Source organism: Phascolarctos cinereus, unplaced genomic scaffold (genome assembly GCF_003287225.1).
Source record: "Phascolarctos cinereus isolate Bilbo 61053 unplaced genomic scaffold, phaCin_HiC Scaffold_5;HRSCAF=322, whole genome shotgun sequence".
Lineage (NCBI taxonomy): Eukaryota > Metazoa > Chordata > Mammalia > Diprotodontia > Phascolarctidae > Phascolarctos > Phascolarctos cinereus.
The window spans coordinates 365,975,424-365,983,167 of NW_027555958.1; the positions used below are offsets into that span (position 1 = coordinate 365,975,424).

The 7,744-nt window shown below is 43.5% G+C and overlaps 1 protein-coding gene across 1 annotated transcript in view; it reads right to left on the reverse strand.

The window, feature by feature from the left end:
* The window catches only part of CENPF (centromere protein F), an 84,360-nt gene extending 78,791 nt beyond the window's left edge, over positions 1 to 5,569 (reverse strand). Inside the window, 1 exon segment of the mRNA XM_021007830.2 lies at positions 5,482 to 5,569. The gene's annotated coding sequence lies outside the window, so the exon portion shown is untranslated.
* Positions 5,570 to 7,744: the final 2,175 nt, after the last annotated feature.

Below are 7,744 nucleotides of genomic sequence, written 5' to 3' on the forward strand. Positions count from 1 at the left end.
TCGTCTTCTTTAAATGTCCAAGATACTTAAGCAAAAGAAAAAAAAAACCTTTCCTGCTACCATCTATCATCCCCAACTACCTCTATCTTCACCCTCCATAGTTCCTATGTCCTGCTCTCCCCTCCCCTTCCACTGTGCCTTCTGGAAACCTGTTCTAGCTTTCAATTACTTAGAGAAACTTATCCCTCCCACTTCCTACTCCCCCATTACTCCAAAACCTCTCCTTTGAGATTCAATAAAATCTGTCCAAACATGGTTGTTTTTACCTAGCAGCTCCCATTCTTCCTCTTTTCTCAAGAAGTTCAGCATCAGGCTCAGTCTTCCTTGATATAGATAGAGAGGGAGAGATAAACATATAGATATATCTTCATATCTATCTATGTCTATAGAAAAAGACAGAAATAGTGATGTCTACATCTCTATGGGGGGGAGGCTGATTTCGACATTGCTCAAACACAGACTCATCTCTCCCCTGATCTATACCTTCATCAACCTCAGCTTCTACAAAAGGATAGGTTGTGCTCTGAATCTCATTATCACACTTAAATGTTGTTTGAGGCTTTATGATCTAGAACTCTGGAATAAACCTCTCTCCAACTACAACTTCCTATCCTCTCATTCACCCTCACTCCCTCTAACCCAATTCTTCCTACTTACCAGAACTCCACACCCTCCCCCCTGCTCTCCCAAGTTCATCATCCCTTCTTCAACTTTAAAATCTTAACCACACAATTAACCTTTTCAACTCCATCAAATTTTTACTCCTTTGTCCTATCTCTCACCACTCAGGCCTGTGTTACCCCCGCCCACTCAACTTCCCCTTTCCTATTCTACTGCATGCTGCTGAAGAATGCCTCCCAAAGTAGCAGTTCAAAACCTTACCTTTTCTCTTCAGAGAAATACTTTTCCATTTTCCTTACCCCTCACCCTTTAACAGAAGATCTGGCCTAATACATTATGAGGAAAACGGAAGGCATCTCTCCTGATACCTCCCTCTGATCTCCAATTCTATCTCAAAACCCTGACATGCTTCCCCATTCTCTCCTCCTTTGCTCCAGTCTCTAATGAAGAGGTGGTGCCTCTTCTTATCAAGCCTGATCCCTCCTAGTTTTGTCCTTGATTCCATCTCTTACAGGAGCTTGGCAGATGAATCATTCTTTCTCCTCTTTAATCTTCTTTGTACACTGGTTCCTTCCCTGTTCCCTACAAACATGTCCAGATCAGCCTATCCTTAAAGAAAAAAATTTCATTTCATGCCACCATCCCCCTCAAGCTAACATCCTAAATTAAAGTGCTCATCCTTTTCACAGACAAATTCATAGACAAAGCTTTCTGTACTCATGTCCATTTCTTCACCTCCCACTCATTTCTTAAGCTTTTCCAATAAAGTGTCTCAACCCAACACTGAACTGAAACTGTTCTTTCCAAGGCTACCAAAAATTTCTTACTTATTAAATCTTTTCCTAGTCTTTATCCTTTGTTATTCTTCTGACATCTTAGGTACTCTCATTACTACGTTTATGACAGTGCTCCTAACCGTTTACCTCCAATTTATCTAACTACTCCTTAACAAGTGTCCTTTGCTAGATCATTCAACAAGTATCAGTCAGGTGGCAGGTACTACACTAGTCAATGGACAAAGACAAAAATGAGAGTCCCCACCCTTAAAGAACACATCTATCGGTCAGACAGATCCGAGAACCCTGAGCTTGCCCTAGGAAAGTGGGTTTGGGAATCAGTAAGGCATTCCCATGAAGGATACACATGGTATGGATGGGAAGGAAGAGACCTTGGGGTAAAGGAGAAGGTTGCAGGGACAAAAAAGAAAAAAAAATAGGCATCATGGATAGTGATGGGAAGGCACAAAAGTGACCCTGACATCCCCCCGAGACACACCATACCCACACCCTGAATACGTGACCCATTCCTCCAAATACAATATGCCATAAAGCCCTCAACACACACACACACACACACACACACACACACACACTCACAGTTCCTTAGCCATATATGTATCACTAAGATCATCTCAGGGTCATTACTCTCACACAGACACCAAGTCTCACAGATAATTGACATGCGGACATTCATATTCTAACCCACTCACAAAATAAAAGGCCCTCTCACCACTTTCCAGTTTGATAGAACTAGCCAACATTACTTTGAGGAGATCCTCAGGAACCTCCATGGAAGACTGGGGCAGGCACCCAGGCAAGTGTCCTGCTCTGTACTCTCCCAGTGAGTGTATGATGTCTGTGTGTATGTATGTATGTCTGAATGTATCTTGATGAGCGTGTCCTGAGGGAAGACGTAAGATGTCTGTGCGTGCCTGTGTTATGTTCAGTGAAGGCACTCATGTCAAGCCTTTTCACTCATGACTCAATCTCAGGATAGGAGGCTAGGAACTCTTTAAAGAAGGGTCCTTTAGGATCTTGTCCCACTTATCTGTGTGCCCTTTAAGTGCCTATAATCCCCCCCAAGCACACTAGCTTAGAGGATGAGGGTATGTAAAGACCCTGAGAAAAGGAACAGCAACAGGGACATCAGAAGGGGTCAGGCACAACAATTGCTCAGGAAGATAAATGGTAGATGAAGACACTACAGCTCTCTTGTGGGAAGGTCCAACAGAGTAAGTAGGGATCAGGAGGGATGATAAGTAGAGAACCTAAGGACCAGGTTAGAGGGGCAAAAGGCTGAAGGAGGGCCCTTTGGGGCTTATAAATGCTCACCCCATTCCAAAATCCCAACCCTGGATTACTCCTACCATGCAGCAAATATATGAAACTGTCTGTTTGGGGTCATGCTCATCTATCAGATCATGGTAGCTGTTGCCAAGACTCCAAGTCATTCTCCTTTCTCAAGGATTTTAGTGCCCGATTCAGATTCTTCTCCCCAACTTCAGTCCTCACATTAGGAGAGGTTAACATTCACACTGATGCTCCTTCAAACATTCTAATCTTTCAGTGATTCAATAGCCTGAAATCTAATGACCTACTCCTCCATTCCACCTCGGTAACAGAGACAGTCACATCATGAATCTCCATTACCCACAAGTGTTCCACTTCTGTAATAACTGACATCCGTCTATCTGACCAGAACTTACCATTCCATCTCTCCTCTTATCTCACACCCATCCTAAACGTACTATGCCTGTTGCGGTTCAAGGGTGCTGGGAACCCCGAAATTCAAAAGCAAAAGGTGCAGGTTCTTCAGTTAGAGATAACAATAATTGGGGTAGGTGAAATTTTAAAAATCTGCACATTTGTGATGCTTCTATTGACAAGGGACAGGTTTTAAGAATCTGACCTATTTGTGCTGCTAATAGCAAAGGGGCCAGATTTTAAGAAGCTGAACCATTTAATGGGGGCTCAAGATGAACCGAGAGAAGATATGGATGGGATCTAGGAGTGGCTAATAGACTGGGGTGACCTAGAGGTAACAGAGAAGTGGTCTAGATGGAATTCAGGGAGAGAAACAGCCTGGGGTGGTCTGGAGGTAACAGAAAAGGATGGTTGGGCTGGGTCAGAAGTAACAGAGAATAAAGGGTTGGGAATGGGGTCACTAAGAAAGGTCAGCTAAAAGAATTATTGGGATGGGTGATGCTTCGGGTGAAGGCCAGAGATCTGAGTTTAGGGACTGGGTTGTGTGAAAAGTTTCAGGGGCTTTTCCTTTTTGGGGTCCAGATCCTATCCCCATCACTCCCATACTGTATCCTCCAAACCCACAACCAATAAGTAACCTCTTCTCAATCTCAACACTATTAGCTAACCAGTTAAACTCCAAGATGTTTTTTAATGGCTTTCTCCCTTGTCTTATTGTCACTCATCCTTTGCCAAATCCAAACATTGTGTTATTATTCTCACCATTTACTCTCAAACTGCTGAATAGAGCTAAAGCAAATCACACAACTAAGCTGTGTACACAACGAGTTTTTCTAACCGCAAACGGGCATTCATAGCCACAAGGCAATTCCCTCACTCCTGCCTAAATTGATTCCCCTACTCACTCCCCCACATAATCTATTCAATTGTCTTCTCCTCGAGCCAGTCCACAGCTCAATCTCCTTCCACCTTCTCAGCTGAAGGCCTTATCCATTACTTAATGAAAAAACTGAGGCCTCTTGCAATGAACTACTCCTCTCAAAACCTTCATCTTAAAACCCTCAGCCATCATCCCATTCTATCTAGAGAAGTAGTTTCAAAGAAAACTTGCAAACTCAATATAAACTGACGCAGTAAAATGATTTATACAAAAATAACAATATTGTAAAGAAAAACAGCTTGGAAAAATTTAAGAACTCTGATTGATATAGTGTAGTGACCAAACACAATTCCCGAGCCAGTGCTGAAGTACACTACACACTTCTTGACCAAGATGACGGATACAAACTGCAGAATGAGACAATCATTTGCGACACGGCCTGCCAAAGGGGGAATTTGTTTTGCTTGACCATGTGTGACTATTTCTATTTGTTACAATGATTTTTTTTCCTTTTTATTTTATTGGGGGTGGAGGCGAAAAGGGAACAAAATAAATACTTCATTTTAAATTTTAAAAAAATATATGATATTGTGGACAGCAAATATTTTGTGTTATTTTTCAAAAAGATCCAAAAATACGTCAAAATATGCTTTTTACCCCACCATCAAAATAAAATTGTATACTGAACACGGGAAAGAAAAAGTTACAGTGCTTCCTTATTTCTCTCTAGGATAAAACAGAAATGCCTTTATTGGAAGTTTAAAGCCTTTCACAGTCTGATTTGCATCTGGCATTCTCAATCCCATTTCAAACTCTGAACGAGTACAGTAAGCCTTCTAAACCACAGGCCAAAACGAGGGCCAGAGGTCAATCTGTGAAACCTGGGGGCTCTGGAATAGTCAACAAATTCACTCCAATGGGGGGGGGGGGTGCGGAGGGAGTGAAGTCAGTTAGTAAGGGAGGGGAATAACCTAGTCACCAAAAAGGAACAATAGGGATTCCACCACTGCGGACGGGTTGGGATTAAAGGTAAAGATCCCTTCTTTACCAGGGGAGGGGCAGGGATTTCTTAATGAGGGGAAGGGGAATGCAGCAGTTCGGGCAGGAATACCTGGATGGGGGGGGAAGGTAGGGCAGAGAGATATTATGGGGGGATAGGGTTACCTCCATTATGAGGAAGGGGCAGGGATACCTTCATTGCCACGAGGGATGGGGCGCACGGATAGCTTCATTACGGGGGTGGGTGGAGGAAGGAGGAAAGGAAAGGACACCTTCATTAAGGGGTAGAGGAGAGAAACTGGGACTTTTTCATTACACCGCGCAGGGAAGGAGATAGAAATGAATTTCTCCTCCTCTACAGGTCCCGGGGTGCGGAACGTGAGGTGGGGGGACTACCCCTTCTCACGACCTGGGGGTCGTTTAGCAGAAAAAAACTAGCGACCACTTCCACAACCCTTTCCCCCGCCCCGTAAGGCAAGAGTCTACCCCAGTCCTTACCTTACCCGACCTCCAACGAAGGCCCTGAAAGCTGGGGTGCAGGGTTCACCACCCCACGAGCCAAAAACACTCGTAGATTCAAACCTGGCGCCGCCTCCGCTACGTCAGTTACGTTTAACAGCGCAACCGTGCGTGGAGCGATCTTGTAGCTCATTGGTTCAGCTACTCCGCGGGAGGACCAATCCGCTTCGCACTCCAGGTACACAGCCTCTGATTGGTGCATTTGCATGGTTTTAAAAAACAATCCAGCAGCTGACTTGTCTCGGAGGGTTGTTTGGCCGGAGCTTTTCTGGTCGTTGTGTTTGTGTGTTTGCTGCCTCGTTGTTAGCTGCTGGGTTGAGGTCTGAGAGCTGACGCCGGGGATTATCCTTGGTATTGTCCCGGAGCCTTCTCGAGCCGTCTTGTCCTTTTGAGCAGGCTGCTCATTTGTGAGCTTTGGGCATCTTTGTGGCGTGCAAACCTGCTTTCCCTTGTCACAGATGGTGGAGCTCTTCTTCCCTGCTCCCTTCCTCATTTTCCACTTCTGGGTTATTTCACTAGTATTCTGCCAGAAGCATTATTAGTCATTTCCGACCCGTTTAAATATTCTTCTTTTGACATAGCTATAGGATTTTTTCCCCAGTAAATAATAGCTGGACCATTTAAGCAAAAATAATGAAGCCAAGTACGAAATCTTTTACTAATGTGCTAGTTTAGAGCTGGGAAAGATTGCGTCCAACCATCCCCTTTTAGCATGTGAAAAAATGAAGCTCTGGGAAGGCTATATGGAGTAATGGAAAGAGATGGAAAAAATGGTGGGGTAAAAGCATATTCTGACGTTTTGTATCATTTTAAAAGTAGCACAAAGATACACAAAATAACAATAATTTATGGTTGAATGTAGGACACGTTCTAATTTGCAAAGCACGTTCCATGTAATAAGCCTTACATCTTCAAAAAAGGTAATTTGCTTTAATTGTCTCCTGTTATTTTCCAGGGTTCAGATACTCTGTTGTTATTCAGTCGTTTTTTCAGTTGTGTCTGACTCTTTGAGACCCCATTTGGCGTTTTCTTGGCAAGATACTGGAATGGTTTGCCATTTCCTCCTCCAGCTCATTTTACAGTTGAGGAAACAGGCAAACATGGTGAAGTGACTTGCCCAGGGTCACATGGCTAGGAAGTGTCTGAAGTAACATTTGAACTTAGGAAGATGAGCCTTCCTGACTCCAGGTCTGGCACTCTATCCATGAGCTCTTTAGATACTCTGGAAGAGTTGGAAGAGAGTCTGGAAGAATCTCTGGAAGAGATTGATGTTTTGGCAAGATTTAATATTTGGCAAAGCAATATTCAAAGGACCCTCAGAATATATAAACTCTGGGGTAAGCAAAGCACCTGAGTAGCGTGAGGTTTAGTTAATAAAGGAAAATTAAGAGTGTATAAGCCACCATAGCACATGGAATAAATGAATAAAATTTATTAAGCCTTTAACTGTATACCAAAAACTATATTAAAAGCTGAGGATACAAATTCAAAAGGGAGAGAATCCCTGGTTCAAGGAAGTTACATCCTATCAAGACAATACATGTAAGGGAATGTTTCCAGAGAAGAGTTTTTTGGTTTGGGAACACAGGGATGATTAGACATCTACTGCCACATCTTTTCCAGAGGCAATAATAGAATTGCAGTTTTGATTTGATTTTCTTTTACCAGACTCATTGGTGGGAATGGAGGGGATTGGAGAGTGAGATGGAATGAGAGAGTATGGACCTAAGATGGTAGAGCAGCAAGGTGCAGCAGAGTGAGCTACTGCTCCCTCACCCCAACTCCTCCAAACAGATCTAGAAGACACAATAGATCCAATACTGATGAGGAAATCCAAGGGGAAAAAAATCAAATGAGACACGACCCAGTCCCAGATCACAGTTGCAGAGCAGACTGAGGAAAGGATCTGTATACAGGGGTTATGTTCCACGGTGAGGAGTTATGGCAGATGTGCTATGTACCACGCAAGGAAAAAATTCAGAAGCAAGCAATAGACAAGTGGCTTCGAACCCTGGAACAAGACAGGTCTCACATCTAGATTCCAGGCTTCAGAATGGCCTAAAGAACAGAAATCCCAGACTAAAGGGAAGCTTTTAGTTCTGTCACTGTGAACCAGCAGAGCTTCCCAGCTAGATGATAGTGGCTGAGTCCTGCTATTGTTAAACCCAAATCCAAGCTGGGTGGGGTGTTGGGGAGGCCATGGGGACACTGATCAAATTTTGCCCTAGATCAGACCACTTTG